Below are 13,210 nucleotides of genomic sequence, written 5' to 3'. Positions count from 1 at the left end.
TGTATAGCAAATATCTCCAATGGGCATTCTTTTAAAATGCACGTAGGAAATCAGTCTTCCGGCTTGGAAGACTGATGATGAAACTGTCTGCTGTTGGGAAGAACGCATTCTGTGAGCAAACTTCAGCGACACACAGCTCCCGCGGGACAGCCAGTGCATTGTGCTTGTCCTCCAAGACTGGTGGATGCGATCTAATTGTTTTCACGTTTTTTGAGGTAGCATGTGGACTTTGTTTTCTGCCTGCACGACATTCTCCACCATCCTCTGATACCAATAAGCCCCCAAAGACTCTTTTGCAGGCCCTCTCTAGTCAATTCTAGGCATGACTGTATAGCAAAGGAAACAATTACATTTTCTTGTAAAAGCATACATGTTCACCAGTTCCTACTCTCCCAGAATTCTAACCACAACCCATTGTGGAGGGAGTCATCAGTTTCCCTCAGCGGAGTGAAACAGATCAGTGCTAAATTTCTAGATAAATATTTTTATCTCATTTAGTGACATCATGATTTGCTACCTTTTTAGGATTCTAAAACCCACAATTTAGAGATGTTTGAAAAAAATGCAAGCTGGACAATATTTTATTTTCTATAAGGTTATAAAAGTATTTTCCCAATAATTTGCATGATATTAAATATTAAATAAAATGTACCGTATTAACTATATGTTTTAACCAGCTTAAATATTCAATATCCTATTATAATTTGCATATAAATTTACTGAAAACTTCAACTCACTGCTGTTGTTATCATTCCAATGTATAGCTTACCTTACAGGACAGGGCAGAACGGTCCCTGTGGCTTTCCGAGACTGTAGCTATTCATGGAATAGAAGGTTTCCTCTTTCTTCTGCAGAGCAGCTGGTGGTTTTGAACTGCTCACCTTGATGAAGGGAGCCTAATAAATAATCACTATACAAATAGGAGTCCTGCATATAAACTTTTTAAATTAAAAAAAATTAATGCTGATAGAAAAAAAAAACAAAGCTAAAAATACACCTGAAAACACACAGTGAAGCTTCATTGATGTAGATTGAACATATTTAAAAGGAGCCCTATAGGAGCAATGATTAAGAATGTCACAGTTAATTAAAAGATGGCATTTCAAACCCACCTTGTACTCTTCTTGGCAATATGTTTTCATGAAGATTAGAGCTTAGAATGCCTATTGTGGCAGATTTATTCTGTCACTTGGGTCACTCTCAGTTGAAGATGGACATGACATCACCCAATAACAATAACAATAACATATTTAAAACATACAATTATAAAAGTATTCATTAGACTGGATTCACTGCAAGCTCTAAGTATAAGGCCAATTATTGCTAATGCATTCAAAACTAATAAAATTGCTCAACTGGACAAAGTACGGGCTTCCACTAAAAGGAATGTTTTCAAGGGCATGATATGTTAAGAAAGTGATAGTTATAAAAAACTGACATGTAGTCTTGATGTAGGTTCTTTGAGTTTGTCCAAAGGGCATATTCTGAAGACAAATAAACACATGAAAATCTTTTCCATGTTGTAATATCTTGAGACAAATGAAAATTAGAATCATGAAAAGATATCATTAAACACATATTAATTAAAATGACTAAAAGAAATCTGAGAATGGTATAAAGTGCTTACCTCAGATACGATGCCACTAGCACTCATAGATTTCCTTTTATTTTCAAAAACTGTTTTAGTGGGAGCTCTTACAGATATACCATTCCATAGTTCAATCACATCAAGCAGTATTGGACAATTGGTACTATAATCAGTTTCAAAATATTTTCTTCCTTCTTTAACTCCTTGATATTGAACTCTTATAATTCTCATGGGATGTAAGTGGTACAACCATACTGGAAAATGGATAAATATATACTTATTTGTCACTCCACTGTTAGTCCTAGGTACTAAGCTAGCATAAAAATGCACTTTCATTCAAAAATCTGTACATCAATATTTATAGAAGTTCTAATGTTGTCCTTAACAGATGAATGGATAAACAGTTGCACATTTACACCCCATATTATTCATCAATAAACCTAAGCAAGCTACATGTTCCTGCAACAGCACCAACGCATTTCAAAGGACTCTATGGAGCGAGTAAAGCCAGCTTCCAAAGGTTATATACTGTGACATCCCATTAATAGGACATTCTCAAAAAGGCAGCATTAGAGGAACACAGGAGTAGCTGCCAGTGGAAACACGAGGGGATGGAGCGGGGCTGGGGGGAGGGGGGTAGATCCAACTGATTTTTACCTGGATGGTGATGTTGCTTACTGAAATTTGTATGTGTGTTAGACCTGTTGGTTACTGAAATTTGTATGTGTGTTAGCATGAAAAAAATTGATTGCATATCAATATAAAAAGTAAATGTTTGAGAAACATTTGAGTCTGCAGGGTAGGAAATCATTTACTTTCCTCCAAGATTTTACCTTCTCTCCAGACATATCTAAGGTATTACCACATTTATTTTGGCCAAGCGCTCAGATGCTAACCAGAATGTGGCCACCGCAACACCTCAGTCACTAGTTGGAAGAAAGATGCGGCAGCTCCTTTCGTAGAGACTTACCACGTTGGAAACCCAAGGGAACAGTTCTTTTAAAGCAGCGCTTCTCAACCTGTGAGTTAAAATCTGTTTGGGGGTTAAATTACCCTTTAACAGGGGTCGCCTGATTGATAACAGTGGAACAATTACAGTTATGAAGTAACAATGAAAATAATTTTATGGATGGGAGTTCCCCACAACATGAGCTGTATGAAAGGGTGGTGGCCTTAGGAAGGTTGCGAACCGCTGCTCTAAAGGGTTGCAGTGAGTCAAGATTGACTTCAGGGCAACACGTTTGGTTGAGGGATAATAGCTTATGGAAATTAAGGAGTTCCCAGGTGGCATAACTGGTTGACATACTAGGCTACAAAGAGATTGGAGGTCAGAGTCTACCCAGAGATATCTTGGAAGGAATCCCTGGCCATCTAATTCTGTAAAATTAGCAGTTGGAGACCTTCTCCAGCCTAATTCTCCTATGGCACACAGGGGGTTATGAAGTAGAATCAATGCAATGGTGACTGTCTAAGTTCAGATACATTATCTCTGACTGTGGATCCTATATCAGCCACTTAACGGCTTTGGAATTTTGGACAAGTTTACCTGTTTTTAATGTCTAAAATGATTATACAAGACACAAGCTCTCAACAAATATATGTTATTTGGCAGGGTCTGATGTAGTTAATAACTTACTGTGGTTCTTTTAACCATAGTCCTATGTTTTATGATCAAAGCAAATTCTAGCTTCTACATGTGTGGCAAAGAATATTGAAAGTACTGTGGACTTTAGTAAGAACAAATAAATCATTCTTGGAAGAAGGACATCCAGAATTCTCATTAGAAGTGAAGTCAGGATTTGGCAAGCCTGGGGGTGGGGGGTGGGGGGTGAAGAGGGTGGGGATTAAAAAAAAAAAAGAAGTGAAGTCAGTGAGGCTTTGTTTCACATAATGTGAATATGGTATCAGGAGAAATCAGTTCTAGAAAGTAGAAGGGAACAAAAAGAGAGGACGATCCTTGACAAGATGGATTATCACAGTGGCTGAAACAATATGTTTAAACATAAGAACAATTGTGAAGTTGGTGTAAGACCGGATATTGTCTGGTTCTATTGCATGGTTCCAATTGGGCCACTATGAGTCTGAGCCCACTCAAAAGCATCAAATTACCACAACAATAACACAGTGAAAAAGAGGACATCTCTGAAGCAGATGGATTGAGACAAGGTGCAACATGAAGCTCAAGCATAACAAAACTTGTCAGCCTGGTACGTGACCAGTCACTGGTTACTTATGTTGTCCACCGGCTTGCTATGAGCCAGAACTGACCCAAAGGGACCTAACAGCAAGAGCAGCACTGTGTTCATATAAGAGCTAGTTTTTAGATTGCTTTCCACAGTGGCTGTACAAATCTACATGACTACCAGCAGTGGAGGAGGGTTCCTACTCCAACACAGCCCCTCCAACACTTATTGCTCTCTGATTTGCTGATTTGGGCTAGCCTCAGGGGTGTTAGGGCAAGGTAACTGAGAGGAATTACTGAAACCAGAATGAAGGCTGAACATAGTAGTGGGACAGGAGGAAAGAGTAAGGAAATAGAGGAAAGGAGTAGGAGGCAAAGGGCATACATAGAAGCCTAAATACAGACATGTACATATGTAAATATATTTATGATTATAAGGGAAATAGACCTATGTGCATATATTTATAGGTTTAACAGTAAGGTAACAGGTGGACATTGTGCCTCCTTGCATACATTCCCATAATACAAGAGCACCTTGCTCAGCTAAATGATCATTCCATGATACCCACCTTCCCGACATGATTGCTGAAGACAAACGTGTGCATAAGCAAACATGGTGAACAAAGCTGATGATGGTCAGCTATCAAAAGATATAGCATCAGCGGTCTTAAATGCTTGAAGGCAAACGAGTGTCCATCTAGCTCAAAAGCAGAAAAGGCCACAAAGAAGAAGAACACAAGCCTGTGGGATTACGAGGTGCTGAAAGGATCAGGTAGCAGACACCAAAGGACAAAAACTATCATTGTGTGATCACCTTCCCCATATAAATGCTGAAGATGAATATATGCATAAGTAAGTGTGGTGAAGAAGGCTGATGTTGCCCGGCTATTGAGAGATATAGCTTGTGGGATCTTAAAGACTTGAAAGTAAACAAGCGGCCATCTAGCCCAGAAGCAACAAAGTCCACATGAAATCAGTACACCAACATGTATGATCATGAAGGGCCTAGCACCGAAGGCTGGGTGGGTCATATCATTGTGAATGAGGGGAGCATGTGATGGGGACCCAATGCCCATCTGTAGGCAACTGGACATCCCCTGCAGAGGGGTAGTGGGGAGGAGATAAGTCACTCAGTGCTCAGTGTTGCAATAATGAAACTCACAACCTTCCTCTAGTTCTTAAATGCTTCCTCCCCCCAACTATCATGATCCCCATTCTACCTTGCAAACCTGGCTAGATGAAAGGATGCACAGTGGTACAGATGGGAACTGGAAATACAAGGAATCCAGGACAGATAACCCCTCAGGACCAGTGGTGAGAGTGGACATGCCAGGAGGGTAGATGGAGTAGAAAGGGGGAACCTATCACAAGGATCTGCATATAACCTCCTCTCTGGAGGATGGGCAAAAGAAAAGTGGGTGAAGGGAGACACACGGCAATGTAAGATAAGATAAAACAATAATTTATCAATTATCAAGGGTTGTGAGGGAGGGGAGAGCGGGGAGGGAGGAGGAAGGGAAAAGGGAAAATTAAGAGCTGATTCTAGGAACCCAAGCAGAAAGCGAGTTTTGAGAATGATGAGGACAATGAATGTGCTTTACACAATTGATGTATGTGTGGATTGTGGTAAGAGTTGTATGACCCCCCCAAAAATGATTTTTTTAAAAGAGCTAGTTTCCACTTTTATACTAGTCCCTTAATAAGCAAACTGCTAGCTGCCTGCTTAATTGAGGAAAAATAAGATTTGGAATAATGGAACTGGCTGAGACCAGAGAAGGATCAAGTAAGATACAGAAATGATCCGTGTTTCCTCTACTTTTGATGTCAGAAGGCAAAAACCACATCTTAACCCAAACCTGAGACTCCAGCAAGATGCCCACTTTGCGACTCCCTTTTCTGATTGCACATAGAGGGACTAATGTGGAGTGCAAGGATGGTGAACTCCGGTCAGAAGGCAGTCAGTACTCTCCAAGACAGCTGGGGCAGAACTCGGAGAGCTATCTACATGAGCCCCAGCTCTTTGCCTCGCTAAATACAGAAGATTTTCCCTTTGCACGTCTCGGAGTAGCTTTGGTACATTTTGCCTTTTTGTTCCATGCCTTGTCTCTGACTTGCCACTGCCTAATCTCTGGTTTGGGTGACATTAACCAACAGCCTATCACCCAACTAAGTTCATCAACATTGTTCTGTGTGAATAAAGAGGACTGTTCAGACAGAAGACTGGCATTTGTATTTGAAACTTGCCTGTCTCATCAACTCCATGATCCTTTGCCTTCTTGGTGTGTGAGCTCTGGGAGACCTTCCAGGGAATTGCAGACCCTGAGATAGGAGGGCGTATACTGAGGGGAAGCATGGTAGTTGATACCAGGAATCATGGAGTTGTATAGCACTGTGTAAAGTCAAGTGTGTAATAATTCTTTTGTTTTCTCTTCATTAGGACCAGTCTTGCATGAATCTCCCTACAATAAATTAGTTTCACATGGAGGAAGGAAGATCACGAGTATTAAACATAAGTACAAAATAACTCTTACTACTATATTTTGTCTGTTTCTCCATACCTTGAGTCATGCTTCATCAGCAACTAAAGATCCCAAAGACTCCACACACACCCCCAACCCGCCCCCCAGCTTTACCAACTCATAGCACAATGATAACTCTACTCTGAGAAATCAGCTCCTTCTCAGTCACATTGCAAGTGCCTTCCCATGCAAGAACCTATCCGCTGTCACTCTCTCAAACAGTGTTCTACTTCTGTTTATTAGTTCTTCACTAGATGACAAGGTTTCTAAGTTATGCAGAAGGCTTTCCCTGTCTACTTCCTCAAAAGTGGAGAGCTGAGTGCTTCCTCTGCTGAACCTGTTCAATTTGGGTGACCATGTTTTCATTTGAAATATCAGTGACATAGCTACAGGCATCACAGCAACACACAAGCCATCCAGGGATGACAAACGTAGAGACAAGTTAGTGGAACAACCTTATTTTGTCTAGGCTTGCAAAGTAATTCTATACTAATCTAATTTTAAGTAAATCTCAATATTCCATGATTCTTGGCAACACACCTGCCAATATGTTGTTTGAGTCGACTGGTGGCTGTTTGCAAAGCTAGGTAACCAATACTGGCTCCCCCTAATAACAGCAAAAGCAACAAGCCCCTTTGCTTTCCATTTCTCAGCCCCATCACAGAATAGACTCCTATGCGGACTAACCCTGAAAGGAATCCTGATGGTGTACTACACAGTAGTCAGTAGTCCTTTCCTGAAAATGTATCATTTGGCACAATAATAAGCCCCTCCTCCTCGCAAGACCCACTCTTGTTTGTGAGGCATCTGGATCTTTCTGCGAGGCACATGTGACAAGACTCATATCTAAGTCAAGTTGAATTAATCTATTCTATATAATATGAGACTTCAGGGCATGATTTTCAAACTATCAAAATCTCTTGCATTTTCCCCTACTTCACTCATTTTTGTCCCATAGACATGAATCAACATCACATTTTCATATTGAGCATCAGACAGTTCCCTCTTTCAAACATTATTGAAAAGAATCATAGAATCATAGTTTTAAAGCTGTAAGTGATGAAGCAAATTATGACTTTATTGACCTATTATAAATATATTAGAACTTAACTTATGAGTACAATCTTTTTTTAAAACATTTTATTAGGGGATCATACAACCCTTATCACAATCTATACATATATTAATTGTGTAAAGCACATCTGTACATTCATTGCCCTCATCATTTTCAAAACATTTGCTCTCCTCTTAAGTCCTTGGCATCAGGTCCTCTTTTTTCCCCTCCCTCCCCACTCCCCTTCCCTCAAGAACCTTTGATAATTTATAAATTATTATTTTGTCATATCTTTCCCTGTCTGACATATCCCTTTACCCCCTTTTCTGTTGTCCATCTCCCAGGGAGGAGGTCACATGTAGATCCTTGTAATAGGTCCCAGTATCGCCACTCACACCCCTGGTCCTGAAGGTATCATCCACCCTGGATTCCCTGTGTTTCCAGTTCCTCTCTGTACCAGTGTACATCCTCTCATCTAGCCAGACTTGCAAGGTAGAATTCAGATCATGATAGTGTCGGGAGGGGCAGGGGGAAGCATTTATTTTTCATCAGTGCTATATTTGCACCTTGATTGATTAATCTCTTCCCCTAGACCCTTCTGCAAGGGGATCTCCAGTGGCCTACAAATGTCCTTTGGATCTCCACTCTGAACTCCCCGCTTCATTCACTATGGTAAGAATTTTTTGTTCTGATGATGCCTTATACTTGATTCCTTCGATACCTTGTGATCACACAGGCTGGTGTGCTTCTTCCATATGTGCTTTGTTGCTTCTGAGCTAGATGGCCGCTTGTTTACCTTCAAGCCTTTAAGACCCCAGATGCTATACCTTTTGATAGCTTGGCACCATCAGCTTTCTTCACCACATTTGCTCATGCACCTGTGTGTCCTCAGCGATCATATCAAGGAGGTGTGCATCCAATGATATGAATTTTTGTTCTTTGATGCCTGATAACTGATCCATTTGGACCCTCATGATCACAGGCTGGTGTGCTTCTTCAATGTGGGCTTTGTTGCTTCTGAGCTAGATGGCCGCTTGTTTATCTTCGAGCCTTTAGGACCCCAGACCTTATATTTTTTGTTATCCGGATACATCAGCTTTCTTCACCATATTTGCTTATTCACCCGCTTTGTATTCAGCGGTTGTGTCGGGAGGGTGAGCATCATAGAATGCCAATTTAATAAAAGAAAGTATTCTTACATTGAGGTAGTACTTGAGTGGAGGCTAGTGTCCTTCTGCTACCTTAATACTAAACCTATAAATATAGGCACATAGATCTATTTCCCCATCATGAGTTCAATCTTTGCAGAAGACTATAATTTAGGTGAGCCCTATATCAATGTTTAAATCCCAATAGATTCCACCTCCATTGAGAGTTTTCTTTCTTTGTTTGTTTTTTTATCTGTTTAATTAAACCATTGACTATCAGTGTGAAAGGCTTTGCCTTTGGGAAGAGTGTGTTTGAGGATAGATTATTACCACTTCCCTAGTCAGCGGACAGAGGACTATTCTGGCCGTCAGGGATTGTCTTTATATGTTCTTGATGGACTTCGGGGAGCTAAGGTCACAGTCATGGGTCATTCAAAGATCTTCTTTGTTTCAAGTGTTTTGAACTAATCTTGAAAGTTTTACTAATCTATAACACAGTATAAATGCCGACCATGGTCCCTGTCCTGCCTTGGTTATCCGGCAGTCCGACTGTCAACTAAGATGAATTGATATGCTGCCAAACATGATGTGGTGACAGTTTTCTTTGTTCCCCATGTCTTATTTAAATGGCTACATGACTGAGAATCTTTGGACACCTTTATAGTCTTCAGCTGCTGGTCTCCTTTATCCTGGTGACTTGCTTTCTCTCTTTTCCCTTTTTGCCCTATTCAAGAATTCATAAATGTGTTTCTACAAGTTATATTCGAGTTTGGGATTCCTTTTTATCCTAGAACAGGCATAGCAATGATTTGTCAACTTTAGCTTCTAATAAAGCTTCACATGTTTTTACTTACTATTAGACAATAACCACTTTAGCTGAACCCATCTAATCTCTATCTTCTCCTACAGGCAAGGTTTCAGTAATGGTGCTAAATATCTCAATTATACTCATTTACCTTACCAAAAAAATGGATGTGCTCTTGGCCACCCACCCCCAAATAAACACAGGCCCTTCTTTTTTACCCACACAAATTTATAAGGCTTATCTGCCTCTGATCTTTCAGGAGACCTCCTGTAAACACCGCCCAACTGGCCCACGTTTCATGTATGTACATATCTCTCCAGTCTTCAGTGAGAGCAAGTCCTTTAAGGAAAACAGGTAGACAATGGTACTTTCATTGGTTGGACACACTGTTAGTGATTGACTGCAGTGCATTCTAGGAGTCTAAAACCACACAAATTGTATAATCCCTCAGAGACTTTATGAATTTATAAAAGTAAAAGGAACTATAGAGTACTAAAATACTTGATAAAAGTAGATAGTCATCCTTCCCCCTCTGTTCTTCCTCTTCTGTTACTATTTCGTAAATCAAGTGAAAGTAACATAGATGTGTACTGATTCCAGGAATCCCTGGTTGGCACAGACAGTGAAACTCTTGACTATTCACCAAAAGTTTGACTGTTAAAATCCAGCCAGGCAGTTCTCCAGAAAATAAAGGCCTATTTTCCTACTCCCCACCACCACCACCACCACCAAAGAGAACTGTCTTTAAAAATCCCATGGAGTAGAATTCTTCTCAAAAACAGAGGCTCCATGAATCAGGGTTGATTTGAGTATCACTGCTTTGTTTCTTTTAGTCAAGATTCAGTCTTAAGATTGGTAGGCACGGTATTTAAAAGTACACCCTTATAGATCAGACAGGCCCCTCCCAGTTTCTCCTGTCCAGCTGTTCCCTCTATAATATGCACGGCTCCTCCACATAGTTATCTTACCAGCAACGTCCTTGCGGGCACTTGCATTCACTTAAGTTGATCATATAGGCTCATTGTTGAAGAGGACACACTTTCTCAAATGCTGCTTGCTCCTGTGGATGTGTAGAGCTATGTTCTTTAACCACTGAAGCAATAGCTACTCCAGGACAGTCACTGATTCCATTTGTCTTTTCATTGTCAGAGTCAGAGGAGTGAATTAAAGCTGGAGCTGTCATTGTCATTTTTTGAGAGCATTCTTTTATTTGAAAGCAATGTAGAGTTTGCTGTTTCACACGATAGAAAAGCATCTCTTAAGACTTTCTCTTCTCCCTCTCAAAAAAAAAAAAGGAGGTGGTTGTCTGGTGATGCTGCGGGTTAGATGTTGGGATGCGAACAGAAAGGTCTGAAGTTCAAATTCACCAATTGCTTTGTGGGAGAACGAAGAGACTATTAGCTCCTGTAGAGATAGATAGTCCCAGAAACCCTATACAGAGATACTATTAATTAGAATAAACTAAGTGGCAGTGGATGTGGGATTTCCTGAAACATCAAACACATTTTCCACAGATAGAGCTCCGATAAATTCACAATCCCAGAACCACTATATTCACATTAAATATAGTATAAAATGATATTATTTTTTTACATGACACCTATGCTTAGTTAGCGAGACACAGGATTAAAGAACCTAACACCTTATGCAGGCAGAACCTACATAGATGCTTGTATCCTCTGGTGAGATCCAGAAACCACAGTAGGTAGCCATGCAGGCAGGGATAAGAGACACTTCAGTGGTGATCTCTATTAATGTCCAAGAACCAACCTATCATGAATCCAAAGTGATCTTAAGTCCTTCAACATGTACAGTCCCTAAGACGTAAGGTTGTTGAGAGGTGCATGCCAAAGGACTGTATTTAAGATTACCACGATCCCACAAGATAATCTGTAAAACCTAATAGCATGCAAACTAACTACATGAAAATGAAATGATATTCTCATCCCACTGAGTCTTCAGACTATGCCAGCTAGAGTCTGCAGAATCAGAATGGGATGATGACACAACCTCTGGCAATTAAGGAAGGGTCATGTTGGTCATACTCCCTTCTTGATCCTCCAGGGCTCTTCTCAGCAAGTAGACACCTAGTCTCCAGGTAGGATGAAATCTAAATGAAACTATGACATGAAAACTCCCTTGTAAGTCCCCTTCTTTCAGAATGCTATGGCTGTGGGACAACTCCTTTCAATCAAAGGTGGAGTGTGGGTCCTTGGTCAGCTAGTGGGAATGGTAGATTTGGGGTGAAGGAAATCTCACACATGCTGCCACTTTTTGGCATGTTGCCACTTTTGTCTGCCCTCAGACTGTCCTTACTCATGATGGTACCCTCTATTCATGTCCAGAGGAGAAATCTAATTCCAGTTCACAAGTCAAGCCTTATTTCAATGGTCCTCAGCCCTGTCTCTGTCACTTCCCGCTGGCATGGAAACATTGTCGGGCAGGGAAATAGAAAAAGTCTAAAATGACTTGACATGACTGCCTGTCCCAGTGTTGGCATTGCATGATTCAGAATTGCGGAGAAGCAGACCTCAGCATATGTGGATATATTCAAACCTCTCTTGTAGGAAGAGAAAGACTGTCAGCCATCAAAGTGACAGCCATCTCAGGAGTCATATAAACCTAGTCATGAAAGGTCACGGGCCTGGGGCCAGAGAGAATTCATTCAGAGCTATATTCTCTGCACAAAGCTGGAGGACGCCTCTGGGTGACAATCATAATTGCAAGGCTAGGCAAGAACCTGAAAAATACATGAAAACAAAGTGGAAATATTTAACTCCATGATGGTTAATTTTAAGCATGAATTGGTCAGCCTATCCTGGCCAGCTTTTTGTTCAAATTCTAGTCCACATGATACTACTACTCAGTGTTATTCTACTTGATTTTTCTGTTTTCTTGTTTATGTGATTAGCATTTACTACCAGTTGACCTAAGAAAAGCAGATTACCTTTCAGAGTCAGAAATCAGGTTTATGAGAAAAAGTGGAATTCTGTCTGGAAACTGGAACTAGGTATTCAACTGTTTTTTAGACCACTGCCTGACCTATAGATTTTGGGCATAAAACTGCCCCTAGAGTTTCAACCAAAGGATTTCGGAGTTGGCAGCCCACACTTGTGTGAACCACTTTCTTATAATAAATTGCTCTCCTGAAAGATAGATGTAGAGATATATCTATATCTATACAGTCATTTATCTATCCAGTGAGGGTGCTAACAAGAGTGAGAAAGAGGATACACACATCTACTGGAAAGCCTGCGAAGGTGGGAATAAATGTAAGGTGAAACCCTGTCAGAGAAGGACAGCAAAAAGAATTTCCACTCTCATAAGAGAAGTTGTAAAACTGTAATCTCTCAAAGGGAAAAATCTCCCAAAAAGGCAAAGGGGCATTGTAGAATTTTCCCACTCACTGACTTTGTATACCAGGGGGGACTCCTCCCAAAGAGGAAAAAGCATAGCAGAGCTTTCTGGGTACCAATTTTTCCCACTAGGCGAGCATCCAGCAGCTCGCTCTGAGTTAGTGTATCCAGTGGCAGCACCTGAGAAGGTTCTCTCTGGTCGCAGTGAATTTTTTCATAAAAACAATTTCACTGGAACTTCATTTTTTGTTATGGCCAATTTCAGAGAACAGCGTGCAGCTGTGAAATTTGGTTTCCTGCTCTGGAAAATTGCCACAGAAACAGCTTGCAAGGACCATGCTATGGGAAAAATTCAAGTGTACAAGTGGTTTTCGCATTTCAAAAAAGGTGAAATGTCGATTGATGACAAACCTCGTTCTACATGTCCATTAACTTCATGGACAGGTGAAAATATCAACGAAACATGTGCACTTGCGCTTGAAGACAAACATCACACCATTAAAGAGGTGGGGAAGCTATCTCGACTGTCTTGGAGCTTGTTTCAGTAAACATTTAACA

The sequence above is a fragment of the Tenrec ecaudatus genome, chromosome 15 (assembly GCF_050624435.1).
Source record: "Tenrec ecaudatus isolate mTenEca1 chromosome 15, mTenEca1.hap1, whole genome shotgun sequence".
Lineage (NCBI taxonomy): Eukaryota > Metazoa > Chordata > Mammalia > Afrosoricida > Tenrecidae > Tenrec > Tenrec ecaudatus.
The sequence above is the reverse complement of the archived record's forward strand: the minus strand, read 5'-3'. Positions refer to the sequence as shown.